Genomic DNA, 14,644 nt, shown 5'->3' with positions numbered 1-14,644 from the left:
TAGTTCCTCTTTTGTTCTTGCTGACTTGCCATGAATACAATCTGCTTTGTGTTAATCCCTCTTATTATGCACAACAATTCATTCAAGAGCCGATGGCATCGCATCGGCTTTAAGGTATACCACCCCGGATCTGAAACCGCCCTTCATTTACTTTACCTTCTGCCAGTCAATCCAGCGCAAACCTCTACAGGCCGATTCCGATCCCCTTTTCGCTCACAAACCCTAGCCGCGAGATCTCCCCTAGTCCTTGAGACACACGCTCGATCTTGCGCCGCCACCCTAGATTCATTCTCCAAGGTTTCGATCCACGTTTCCCGATGCGGGATCTTCGCGCACCGCCGCCGCCGCCTTTGGTCTGAAGGTAAACTCCGACCCCCATTAATCTAACCTAGCATCCACACATTTTTTACTGCGCCGTTAAATGACCTTTTCCCCCGGCAATTTTTTTGGGGTTTTTCAGGCTTCCGATATCTTCTTGCCACATCCTTCCTCCCCCGATTCCTTTTGCCTTGGACCTCGCTCTTACGAAAAACCCATAGATCTGATCTCGTGTGAGGCCAACCGAATCCCCTTTGTGAGCCAGAATGTAGACCTAGAATTCTGGTCGGATAGCCTCCGCGCCTGGCCAAACCCTCCTGAAGGCTGGATGGCTTGGTACAATAGGGTAGCGAACACCTACCAACCCCTGTGGGAATCAATTGGAATAGCCGATGCCTTGTCTTTGTCACTCTCCCCTCTTGAGAAAGATGAAAACCTTCTGAAGACATCGGCTATTTCTGGTCTGATGCCTTGAATTGCTTCCTCTTTGGGCATAGCCCATTAGCGCCAACACTGTTAGATGTTGTGATGATTACTGGCCTGAACATATCTTCAGCCTGTCCTTCTGCTTACAGTCTCCATGTGGTTCCATACAAATTATCTTCGAAAACTGAATGCACCAACTGGAGCACATACCTGAGCCAACACCAGAAAGCAAAGGCCCTGTGTCGGAAAAGGAGCATACGGCCTTTCTGAACTTATGGCTTGAACACTTCCCTTTTCTGTGGTCCTTCCCTTGCCCCGACCAAAAACTATCTTTCCTTGGCTTATGAACTGGCCAAAGGTCAACCCATTGGCCTCGGTAAACTATTTCTAGGGGAACTCTACCGTTATCTTCATCTGATGACTTCCAGCCTCCTTACCCAGAAGAAGATTAGAACCGGTGGCCCGTGGTGGTTCATCAATTGTGGGCTCGTCTTTACTTCCACAATTCTGATCCTGATTTCCCTTCCTTGGTCGGTAATTCCTTCCCTGATCTGAGTGGGAGACAAATTAGATGTACTAGCTTTGGGCAGGCCCTATACAGTCTCCCTGGCGGGAAACTGAATCCCCCAGATGCTTGCCGTTGGTTCAAGATTTTTTATAAAGGCCTCGCCAACCCGGACTTCCTTCCTTATGCCGACTCTGAGCTCTTTGAGAACCCAGCTACCTTCCGTTTGGCTATATTGCCGATGATGCTGACACCAGGCATCTTTATTCCATCATGGTTCGGCCTTGCCTTCTCCCAGTCGGCATGAGCACCTCTAACCGGATTCTAAACCCGGTTATGAGTTTTACCAGCCGGTCGTAGCGGCCCGGCAATTTGGCCTTGCGCAAGTGCCTCCCCACTTCCTTCTCCACCTGCTAACATCCAGCAGGGTAGACCTCCCCGACGCTCTAACCGCCCAGAGGTGCTACAGTCTGTTCACAGACCTTCCCCTGTCCGTTCCTGCCAACTTCACCTTCACCTTCTCGGCTGTTGACTTCGATGGATGGTGGACGATGTGGAAACTCATGTTTCCGAGGAGCTCTGGGTCCGCTGCTTCAACAGATCGACCCTGAATATGACATCCCTGATGGAGAGGTACCCCCTTTCTGGACTAGCATTCTTTCTTTAAATTGCGTTGGATCCCTCCTGAATCCACCTTACTGCTGCAGCGAGAAGATGGCCCAGAGCCACTAAACGAGGATGGGTCGCTTTTTTGCTTCCGGGCAGTCGCTCCCGTGGTTCTCTTCGGCAGGAACGCACCCCCTCCCTCGAAGAGTGTAATGCAGATCCAACCGAGCACCGCCAAGTTGACCCCAAAGCGGAAACGGCTTTCTGAGGCTGCTGCCCCCCGGGTCTGTGCTAAGATGAGAAAGACCCTTGTCAGAAAGGTCCGGAAGGGAACCGCGCCGTCTTCTCCCAATCCACCGCCTCCAGTCGCCGACCAGGTTCGGCCCCTCTTTCCGCTTCGCAATCGGGTTTTGTTCATCCCCCTTTTAGTGACACTCTTTTTTCCTGCAGCCTGCTGTTGTAGAAGTCTCCAGCGGGGAGGAACCTCCATGTCAGAAAGGTTCGTCTGTGGAGACGCCAGAGGACGTGGACGTACCCATCAGGGCCTTGATCACCCTTTGCAATCCTGGTGTGACAGACTCGGAAGGCCCTTCTGCATTGGCTGCTGCCCCAACTGCTTCGCTAGGTCTGCAAGTCATTGACTCCTGTCTGGAAGGGCCTTTCCCCGCCTCGGCTATCGCTGATTCCCCTGCACGAAGGTACGCCCAACGGAGCCGATCGCCGTTTCATCGGCTGTTGCTGATTCCCCTGCACGAGAGGTACGCCCGACGGAGCCGATCGCCATTTCATCGGCTGTTGCTTCTGTAAAGCCGACTGCTGCTCCATCGGCTGTCGCTCCTCCCTCTGGAGGCGCAATCCATGCGGCCTCTGCCGCCACCGCTCATTCCTCGGGAGGGACACCCTCCCGGGAGCCGATCACCCCTTCGTTGGCCATCGCTGCTTCCTCCTCGAGACAGGTACATTTTCTCTCTGTAACTATATTTTTTTTTTTTTTTTTTTTGTAACGCCTGTCTCATTCTCTTCTCCTTCAGAACCTGGATCTTTCAGAGCTCCTTGCGTTTGACCCTGCCACGATTGGGTCAACCATACTGGAGGCCGATGATTCTTCCTCAGGCCCAACCAGCGCTGCCGATCAACTTCTCCGTGTGAAGGACCTTCTATCGGGCCCTATCTCTGCTTTGATCCAGGATTCTAGTGCAATCAAGCAGATCCTCAACGAGGTTAGCTCCCAGCTCCCTGTCAGCCTCCAGGTCAAACTTTTGCCAGCAGGGTACCTTTCTTCCTTTCAAGCGAAAGTAGCAGAGGCTCGCCGCAGGATCGAGACCCGGCGTTCCCAATCGCTCCTGAGGACCATTATCGCCGAAATGTGTCAGTCGATCAACAAGAAGAAAGCCGCACTCGACGCCAAGATCGATACATCTGCTTCCGCCCATCGGCTCCACCTCTTGGAGAAAGAATTGGAAGACCTTGAAGCTAGGGTCCAGGCCACCAAACAGCGCATCCAAGAGGAGAAGAATCTCATCGCGGGTTCCAAGCAGGAGGCAGAAATCCTAACCACTGAACTGAAGACGGACTTGGCCCAGCTGAACAGCTTGAACAAACAGGTGGTGCCGGGGGCGGACGAAGAGGACGAAGCAGTACTTGATGAGGTTGACCGCATCCGTCTTGATGCTATCGCCGCTATCGACGCCTTCCTTCTGCAGCCTTGTCCGAGATGAACCTTGTGTTTGTGTGGTAAACCTGTGGTGTTTTTTATGTAGCGAATCTAAAGTCGATGGTGGCACATCGGCTGTTTGGTAACCTGTGACTTCTGATTACCATAAGCACAATTCTAGAGCCGGTGGCACCGCATCGGCTGTTCTAATCTGATCGGGTCGATCGATACTTGTTGTTCTTTCTTCGTCTCCTATAATGCCGACACCGATCCTCGTCAACTCGGCCTTTGCCCCCCTACTTAGTTTGCTGGTCGCATCGGCTTCATTGTTCATCAGCCCACATACTTGGAAGTACTTCTTAAGGTGTTGGCCGTTGACTGCTACTGGGAATTTAACGCCGTCCAATTCTTCAAGCATGTACGCATTCCCTGGTAGGACCTGGTCGACCCTGTACGGCCCATGCCAATTTGGAGACCATTTACCATAGGCCGCATCTTTAGTTCCTAGTGGCAATACTGCTTCCCAAACCAAATCTCCCACCTGAAACTCCTTTGGCTTAACCTTTTTATTATATGCACGGGCCACTTTGGCCTTATTTTCCTTGATTTTCTCTAGTGACCATAGCCTGAGTTCCGTGAGATCTTCCACATTGTCGCTCATCAGGGTAGCATACTCTTCAGCGGACAAATCATTCTGGAATTCTACACGCCTTGATCCAGCCGTAACCTCCCACGGTAACACGGCCTCCTGCCCGTAGACCAAGTGGTAAGGAGAAGTTTTTGTCGCTCCGTGACATGATATGCGGTATGCCCAAAGTGCTTCTGATAGGACCTCGTGCCAACGTCTAGGGTACTCATCAATCTTCCTTTTGATCAACTTGATAAGACTCTGGTTGGAAGCTTCGGCTTGTCCATTTGCCTGAGCATAATATGGAGACGATCTAATCAACTTGATTCCCATATCAGCAGCAAACTTCTTGAATTCTTCTGAAATGAAAACCGAGCCACCATCCGTTGTAATAGTCTGTGGAATTCCGAATCTGTGAATGACGTGCTCTTTGACAAACTGAATAACATCCCTGGACGTCACTGACTTCATCGGAACCGCTTCCACCCATTTGGTGAAATAATCTGTGATAGCTAGAATGAACTGATGACCCTTGCTAGATGGGGGATTAATTTTGCCGATCATGTCCATACCCCAGCCTCTGAACGGCCATGGTTTAATGATGGGGTTCATTACGGACGCTGGTACCATCTGGATTTTTCCAAACCTCTGACATGCCTGACACCCTTTATAGTATTTAAAACAATCTTCAAGCATGGTGGGCCAGTAATATCCTGATCGCCTAATCAGCCATTTCATTTTGTGTGCCGATTAATGGGTTCCACACGTTCCTTCATGAACTTCATGCAGGAGCCGATTGGACTCCACTGGCCCCAGACACTTAAGCAGTAACCCCTCTAAGGTCCTGTAGAACATATCGTCCCCTATGAGGACATACTTCATAGCTTTGTATCGTATCCTCTTGGGTGCCCCCCGAGCCGAATCCTTCAAGTAGTTGAAGATATCGGCTCTCCAATCTCCCTGGTCCAGGAAGTATACCTGATGAACTGACTCATCGGCTTTGTACCCTGAAGCCAGCTGTGCTAGATCATTAGCTTCGGCATTCCGAGCCCTGGGTATCCAATAAAAATTAATGTATCTGAACTGGGCTATTAGCTCCTGGCATTGGACCCACATTGGGAACAGCAGTTCGCTTTCGCACCTGTATTCTTCTGTAAGCTGGGAAACTACCAATTTTGAATCCCCAAAAACTTCCACTGCTTCAGCTCCGGCCTCTAAGAGCAATTCCATACCTTTCCGTACCGCCTCATATTCTGCAAGATTATTGGTACAGGCGACAGGTAATCTGATCGAAAAAGAATACGTTGCCCCCCGAGGCGATACCAGTAAGATGCCGATGCCGCATCCATCCCCACAAACTGACCCGTCGAAGTACATGGCCCAGGCTCGTATAGAAAGTGCTGCGATATTGGTGTTAACCCTCTCTGCAATAAGATCCGCTAACGCCTGTCCTTTAACTGCTTTCGCAGGTTGATATCGGATATCGAATTCTGATAACGCGAACATCCACTTCCCTAATCGGCCTTTCAAAACAGGAGCCGATAACATATGTTTTATGACATCCGATTTGCAGATGACGACCACTTCAGCCGATAGCAGGATATGGCGAAGCTTGGTGCACGTAAAGAATAAGCATAAACAAAGTTTTTCCATGTCAGAGTACCTTGTTTCCGCATCCAACAATCTTCTGCTGAGATAAAAGACCACCTTTTCTTTGCCATCATACAATTGTACCACCACTGAAGCAATAGAAGTGTTGCCCACTGATAGATATATATGAAACGGTCTATCCTGTTGTGGTGGCACCAGCACAGGCGGCTTTGACAAATATTCTTTGATTTCCTCGAATGCCCGCTGTTGATCTGCCCCCCAACGGAACTCGTCAGTTGTTCTAGTCTTGACTAACTCCATAAAAGGCTCGATCCGTCCAGACAAATTAGAAATAAATCTCCTGACAAAGTTAATCTTACCAATGAGCTGCTGGAGCTCTTTCTTGGTGGTGGGTGGCACCATGGTGCGTACGGCTTCCTGACTTTTTAGGCCAATCTCTATCCCTCTTTCATGAACCAGAAATCCCAGGAACTGCCCAGCCGACACACCAAAAGCACACTTCTTTGGGTTCATCCGGAGCCCGAACTTTCTAGTTCGTTCCAGAACCCGCCGCAGGTCGTCTAAATGTCCCTCGACCGATGCTGACTTTACCACAACGTCGTCGATATAAATTTCTACTAGATTACCGATCAGATCATGGAAGATATGGTTCATAGCCCGCTGATATGTAGCACCAGCATTCTTCAAGCCGAAAGTCATAACCACGTACTCGAACAAACCCACTGCTCCAGGCACTCTGAACGCAGTCTTGTGTATATCTTCAGGGGCCATGAAGATTTGATTATATCCGGCATTACCATCCATAAAACTCAAAATCTTATGACCGGCGGCAGCGTTGATTAATGTCTCTGCAACGGGCATCGGGTATTCGTCTTTTGGAGTGGCCCTATTAAGATCCCTGAAGTCCACGCACACCCTCCATCGGCCATCTTTCTTCTGTACGGGCACGACGCTCGAAATCCATTCGGCGTACCTGCAAGTCCTGATAAATCCGGCTTCCAGCATCTTTTCTATTTCTTTCTTCACCTCGACCAGAACTTCGGCTTTCATCTGTCGTGCTCGTTGCTGGAACGGCCGAAACCCGCTCTTGAGGGGAAGCCGATGCTCTACTATTTTCCTATCTAGTCCAGGCATCTCTGTGTAATCCCAGGCGAAGCAATCGGCGTATCCCTTTAGCAATGCTATCATCGGCTCTCGTAGTGCTGGGTGTAACTTCCTACTTATGAAGGTTGGTCGTGGCTTATCTCCAGGACCGATATCTATCTCCTCAAGTTCATCAGCCGATGTGAAACCATACCCTAACTTCCCTTCTTCTTCCATTAGATCGACATTGCAAATGGAAAAAGGACACAGCATAAAAAAACTCGGCCGATCGTTAAGATCGGCCGTTCCACACATCCCTTTTCTTTCCAAGTTTTTGTACGAAGAACAGGGCCGGCTGTTAATGCTGGCCATTTTATAACACCTACGAAACACATTTATATTTACAACTTCGATCCTTTGGGGCCGATTGCAAGAACCGGCCTTTACGACTCCACTACCTCGTGTTGCCTCCTTTTCCTTTACTCTGTGAGGCCGGTGGATAAGACCAGCCTTACTCCGTTTTTTGTAGCTTCGATGCGATCACACCCTTCCAGGCTCATTCCTGAAATCGGTTCTTGATCTTCCGCATCCCAAATGCTCATGGCCGCATGTGAAATTTCGATCGAGTCGTCTGCCTGGACCACTTCCACCTCATCTCCGTCCCATTGGATCAAACATTGATGCATCGTGGAAGGGATGCAGCAATTGGTGTGGATCCAATCCCTACCAAGTAAGACATTGTAGGTGCTCTTGCTGTTGACGACGAAGAACGATGTCGGGACAGTTTTATTTCCGACGGTGAGATCCACACTAAGGACACCTTGGGCTTCTGAAGTCTGGCCGTTAAAATCACTTAGGGTGACATTGGTCTTGATCAAATCTGCGGTGGACCGCCCCAAACGGCGCAGGACTGAGTATGGCATAATGTTGACCGCTGCTCCCGTATCCACCAACATCTTATTCACGGGCTGACCGTTAATAAACCCCTTAAGATACAAAGCTTTCAGGTGTTTGTAATTCTTAGCTTGCGGCTTCTCGAATATCACTGGCCGAGGTCCCAAATCAAGTTGGGCCACCGACGGCTCTTCCTGGGGCTTCGCATGGAACTCTGCAGGAAGCACAAAGACCATGTGTGCATCAGCCGATACCTTCTTGTCGGCTTTCGTTGACTTGAGTCGCCACTCCTTCCGGGGCGGGCGCGACTCCTTTTCCTGCACATAGTTAACTTGTTCTGCCAAATCTGGTCGTGCCTTCCTTAGAGTCTCGATATACTTAGCTTCGGCCTCCTCCAAGCTACGCAGCCGTTGAACCCTGCGCTTCTGGGAACGACTAAGTCCATCGGGACACCAACGAGGACGATGATACCTGTCTTCCTCTTCATCTTCCATTTGTGGTGACCGAACCCGCGCTTGCCGGATTGGGGCAAGTCCTATCCGCTGGAAAACCGAATCCCTTGCTTCCGGTCTCCTTGGTCCACACTCTGGGCAATCCTTGATTGTAGGCAATCGGCTCATACCTGAATCCCAACAGTACCTGAAGAACGGGCAGTGCCAATGATCGCGGGCTTCTTCGTGCTTCCTCAGGCGCTTCCCGGTTCGGCGCTCATACTCCTCTTCTTCAGACTCCCGATGGAGGCGCTGCTGGTACTGGTATTCGTACTTCCTGAGAAGATCAGAAGAAGTTGGCCGTTGGTTCCTTACGTACCTTACTTGCCTTTCTGTAACATATTCACTCTTTTTATTTTGGGGCCGATTGCACGAATCAGCCTCTCCATCTTCGATCTGGTGGCGTGATGCCACCCCCGCCATGTTGATGCCCAGTGCGAAATTGAGTTGTCGCCTTGCCGTCCGATCGTTGCTTTCCACCATATTGACACCAGGGAACGGCTGGGTGTCAACTTTCATAGCGGTCTGTCCCAAGATCAATCGGCCCTGCTCAATAGCCGATTGGATCTGCCGACGAAGCTCCTTACAATCGCTTGTGCTGTGGGTGAAGGAATCATGCCATTTGCAATATGATCTTCCTTTCAAATCTTGCGCCGTAGGGGGTTTGTAACCTTCTGGGAATTTCAACTGTTTTTCTTTCAGCAATAAATCAAAAATTTGTTCCACTTTACTTACATCGAAATCAAACCCCTTTGCCGGTCCTGTTTGCTTTACCCATTTGCACGATACAGGATTTGCACCACGAGCCCATTCCGCAACTGATACTTCCGCTTCTTCCTCGGAGTCATCGGCTTCTTCAATGTCAGCTAGCGCTACTTGACGCTTGAACTTTTCCTGGTACAGCTCAGGGTGACGCTGCTCGTACATCGTCAACTTCTGGACCAGATGTGCCAGCGAAGTAAATTCCAATTGAAAAGCCAGATCTCGAATCGGCTTCAACAACCCTAGAGATGCCAGTTCCACGGCTTCCTTTTCTGGGATCCGTGTTGAATAACACCTATTTTTCATCTCCCTGAAGCGTCGAACGAATTCCGCCACAGTTTCTCCACGCTTCTGTCGCATTTGGGCCAGATCGGCAATTCCTGCGTCTGCGGCTTCTGAGTGATATTGAATATGAAATTGTTCTTCCAATTGTTTCCACGTACGGATGGAGTCAGGACCTAATGACGTATACCACCCGAAGGCCAATCCCGTAAGCGATTGTGAGAAGAACCTCACTCGTAGTGGATCCGACACAGAAATCATTCCTAACTGTGCCAAATATCGGCTCACGTGTTCGATGGAACTAGCACCTTCTGCCCCACTGAATTTGGTAAACTCAGGGAGCCGATATTTGGGTGGCAATGGAATTAAGTCATAATCACTCGGATACGGCTTTGTATAGCCGATCGCTCTCCTTTTTGGCAAAATACCAAACTGATCCCTCAGGATAGCACCAATCTGTTCCGCTGTTTGTAATCCGGGGGCCGAGTGCACACTATCATGACTCGGCCCTGTAGCATAGGTTGCTAACCAAGCTTGCTTATCCGCGTCAGCTCCAGGAACCCCTCCAGCTACTTTCTGTGAGAGATGCATTGGGTTATTGCTATCCGGGATGTATGCGCACATGTAACCATGTGGGATTTCCTTGGGCGGTTCGCTGAAGAACTGGTGGTCTGTAGGATCACCTCCCACTTTGTAAACCACGTATGCTGGAGCACCATGTGATTCCGCTGCTGCAAGCGCATAAGGCAAAGGAGGCCTAGTCTGAAACGGCAACTCTCCCTTACGGCTTCCTAGAGCGGGCCCAGTCGGAGAATGTTGATGCTTCATTATTTCTTGGACCACCCGTAAAGCCACACGCTCAAAAGCATTAACCAGACTTTCAGAATGCCGGTGCAGCGAATGAGCCACTGCATAATTCACCTCCTGCCGCAAAGCTCTGGTACGATCCTCGGACGGGATAGACAGATCCACTCCATCAAGAGCACCCTCAGGTGAAAAACCTCTCCACCTGATACCATGGTTGCGAGTTCTCTCGAAAGAGCCGATGAGATCGGCTTCAAACTGAGCCTTGATTTCGTCGTACCTTTGCTTGTGCTCAGCAGAAAGCTCCTCATAAGAGATCGGATCCTCCCTTGCCATCTTGTTGACTACCACTGACGGAGTCAATAAAGATGACGAAGTCGATGAAGAAGATGCCGATGATGATAACGAAGTCGATGAAGAAGGTCCCACCGGGCGTGCCAGAATGTGTTGTCGGTCAAAACCCGCCGGCGGGCAGCGACAGGCAACACGAGGAGCCGGGAGGCTTCCGGGACGGCTGGTGGGCCCCGGTCCCTCGGTCAACGGCCCAGTGATCTGGCGCGCGCCCTGGCTGAGAGTCGCTAGGCGTGCCACCTGATCCTACACCCGATCAGGAAGGTGTGACGTGTCCAACTCCTGCATGCACAGACATATGTATAGGTCAATCCGAGCCGTGATCGGCTCATTACCTCCTCCCCGGCATCGGCTATGAAGAGCCGATTGCGTCAATACCGGATCGGATCTTTAGAACAGGCAACATGGAAACTGGTACGTATGTATACATCTAAATAAAACTTGCTTCATAAATGCAATCTAATCCAATCCACAACAACTAAGCCCTCACTACACGATCGGAACATCCTACACGTGATTGAGCCTAATAGATACACAAAAACATCGACAAAACGATCTAAACAGAGAGCGAGAAAACAACTAAAAGCCGATTCCCGAACACCCTCTATTCAAACACAAGCCGATACAGAGCATACTATCGGATCATTCAATTCGTTTGCAAGGCCTAATCGTGCACATGTTGAACCAAGCTTCTAAATACATAGAAACCAGCCATAACAGATTGGATCTACTGACAATTACGAAACAAGATAAAACCATCATACCGACGAATGGGCACGATGATCAACATGCGAGAACAATGCATGAAGCACAATGAAAGCACCAAAAGAAAAGATTACTCAACGCATGCTAAGATAAATAACGCTACTCGCCATCTACAAGGCTTCAGCACGAGCAACGTATGAGCGAACGAGCAAGGGTAACGCTACCCCGATCACGCAAGACGTGATCGGGGTCGCGTGGCGCTTACCCGATGAAGAACCCTAAGCAGGGGAGGCGATACGCCGAGAGTTGATGATGATTGATTTTCTTTTTCTCGTTTATTCATGGTACATATTTATAGTCCGTAGACTTGTTCTCTTTAACTAACCCTAACCTAACACAACACGAATCTTAACTGTTTACTCCTGATTCACGCGGCTTTATGGCCTTCATTTTCCACGCGGGCCCAACCCGCAAGCTTTGTCACGACCGCCTTCCAAGCCCATCTTGCTCCGTGGCCCATTTCTGACCTGGTCAAAATACGGTGATAACAATCCCATACCACCAGAATCGTTCCTTGAGGTCATAGTACATCTTCGTGCTGCCCGAATGAATGGAATATGCTGTATCATGAGCCTCACTCAAAATCAGCTTCCTAAGATCCTTTACATCTGGCACACATATCCGGCCCCTGTACCACAAGGTACCCTGATCATCCTCTCTGAAATGAGGTAAGCTTCTTATCTTCTTTCTGATGCTGCCTGATCTCTGCCTCTAGAGTGGGTTCTACCTCAAATGATGCACTCGAGGTGTGATGCAAGAAACCCAGACTCAACTGCTCAAATTCCTCGCATAACTCCTGAGGCATCTGAAAAGCCACGGCCATGTTGACATAACTCTTTCTGCTCAGAGCATCTGCTACAACATTGGCCTTGCCCGGATGATAGTGAATCTCCAGGTCATAATCCTTGACCGTATACTCGTATAGCCCATACTTGCAGGTGAATGCCGTCTTTGGGATATCCTCGGGACGAATCTTCAGCTGATGATACCCAGAATGCAGATCGATCTTCGAGAATACACAAGCACCCTGAAGCTGATCAAAAAGATCCTCTATGCGGGGCAATGGATGCTTGTTCTTGATGGTAACTGCGTTCAGATCCCGATAATCGACGCACATTCTCTTCGAACCATCCTTCTTCTCTACGAGCAATACAGAAAAAGCCCAAGGAGAGAATCTACGATGGATATAGCCCTTGGCTAGCAACTCGTCGATGGTCTTCTTAACTTCCTCATGCTCAACGGGTGCCATACGATAGGGCCGCTTAGCAATAGGAGCTGTGCCAGGCAAGAGATCAATAGAAAACTCAATGTTGTGATCAGGCGGCATACCTGGCAAATCATCCGGAAAAACATCCGGGAATTCAGACACCACGCGAATACCATCCGTGGGTCTAGCCTCCATCTGACAAAGAAATCCAGAGGGCTCCGAAGCACTGACTGTGACTTTCTATCCATTCGGTGCTGACAAGTGGACAGTCCTCTAAGCACAATCAATCTGACACCCCATCTAGCAAGGGTCTCCATTCCCAAGATCACATCGATACCCACCGAGTCAATGACGATAAGCCCGGGGCGGAACTCTCCCCCCTTATGATCACACTAATCTTGGAATAGATAGAGCAGGTATGGATCTTGCCTCCAGGTGTAGTAACTACCATAGGAGTCCTCATGCAGGATACCGGTATACGATGTTTCTTAGCAAATGACTGAGTAATAAATGAATGCGTAGCACCAGTATCGAAAAGAACTGTAGCAGGGTGGGTATTAACCATGAACGTACCAATAACCATGTTAGGAGCCTCGGCCGCCGACTCGGCCGTCACGTGGTTCACCCTGCCCTGTGATGGCGCCCTGGGCTGAGCTAGGCGCCCTTGCGGTCCAAACTGCGCCTTCCGGGGACAAGCGTTGGCGTAGTGTCCCGGCTCGCCACAGTGATAGCACGCCCGTGGGAGTGCTGGAGCCTGCTGTCCGGCAGGAGGAGTAGGCACTCCCTGCCGCGGAGCGGGTGGAGCCGGTGGAGCTGAGCGTGCCAGAGGTACTGGGAACCTTTGGCCCTATCCCACCTGCTGCAGAAGACAAGGCGGGTACTGCTGCTGTCGCGGCTGGTACGGCTGAAGTGGCCTCTGCTGCGGGTGCTGGTACCGAGGCCGAGTGTTGCTGCCAGACGCAGCTGGAGTCATCTTCCTCTTCTTGTCCTCAATCTCCCGGCGCTTGCGCTCGGTGTTGAGGGCGGAGTCAACCAGATGGTTGAAGTTGTCGAAGCGGAGGTTCAGGAGCGCGTACTCAATATGATCGTCCAGCCCCTTCCTGAAGCGCTCCTGCTTATCGCCATCATTGGCAACCTCAGCGGGGGCGTAGCGAGCGAGCTGGAGGAAACGGTCACGGTACTCTGTCACCGTCATAGCTCCCTGAAATGATAAGTACCAGGAAAAGAAGATGGAAATTACTCAGCATTTCCTATTTCACGGAGGTAAACAAGGGTGGGCTTGAGCTCAAAAGGAGTTGCGGGAAGATTTTACTCTAATCTACCTGCTTAAGCGCAAGGAACTCCTTGGGCTTCATCTTTATGACTCCAGCGGGGATGTGGTGGTTCCTGAAGCGTTCCCGGAACTGGACCCAAGTGAGGGCGTCGCGGTCCCGAACTGGGTAAGGCTCCCACCAGTCGAGAGCTGAGCCTCGCAGCTGCCCTGCTGCGTATAGAACTTGTTCCCAGTCGTCGCACTGAGCGACATCCAACTGATGCTCCACCGAACGAAGCCAGTCGTCTGCCTGGAGTGGATCAGCCACATGGGAGAACGTCGGCGGGTGACCCCTCAGAAAGTCCGCACACCTGTCGCGGGGCTGCTGCGGTGGAGGAGGCGGCGGCTGGGTGTGGATCTGCTGCAGAGCCTGAACAGTGTTGTTCAGGGTAGCCATCATCTGCATCTGGAGCTGGAAGTACTGCTCCGGAGTCAGAGGTAGAGGCATCGGCATCGGCTGGCAGGTACTCTGGTTGTTCTGCCCCTGTTGGCCAGAACCGGAACCGGTGCTCCTGGTGTTCACCATCTGATTGCAGCAGAACGAAATTTATAAGAGACCGATATTGTACAATTCTGGAAAGAAAACTCTGGCAGGATAAGGTAGAGAGAAAAGAGTGTACGGTTTTACCCCCAACGATCTATCTCAGTTTTATCACTTAATTCAAGTCTGCGTTAAAGTCGATTTGCATGAGCAAGTTTAACTTCTAAACTATGCAATCAACCAAAAATCCAAATCAAACATTTTGCACAATCACAAACACTCAATATTCACACCTTAGCTGAGTTTATCACACCACTCGACTAAAACAAACAGACGCTCTAGTGTATTTTTGCAAAGGCACCCTAGGCTTATGAGGACAGACAGAAAATTGCAGACCAACGTCTACGGAAGAGATCAGACTAATTCTCAGAAAGGACAAGAGAGAAAGCTAGCAAATCGAAATT

Source organism: Panicum hallii, chromosome 4 (genome assembly GCF_002211085.1).
Source record: "Panicum hallii strain FIL2 chromosome 4, PHallii_v3.1, whole genome shotgun sequence".
Lineage (NCBI taxonomy): Eukaryota > Viridiplantae > Streptophyta > Magnoliopsida > Poales > Poaceae > Panicum > Panicum hallii.
This window is presented reverse-complemented; position numbering follows the sequence as displayed.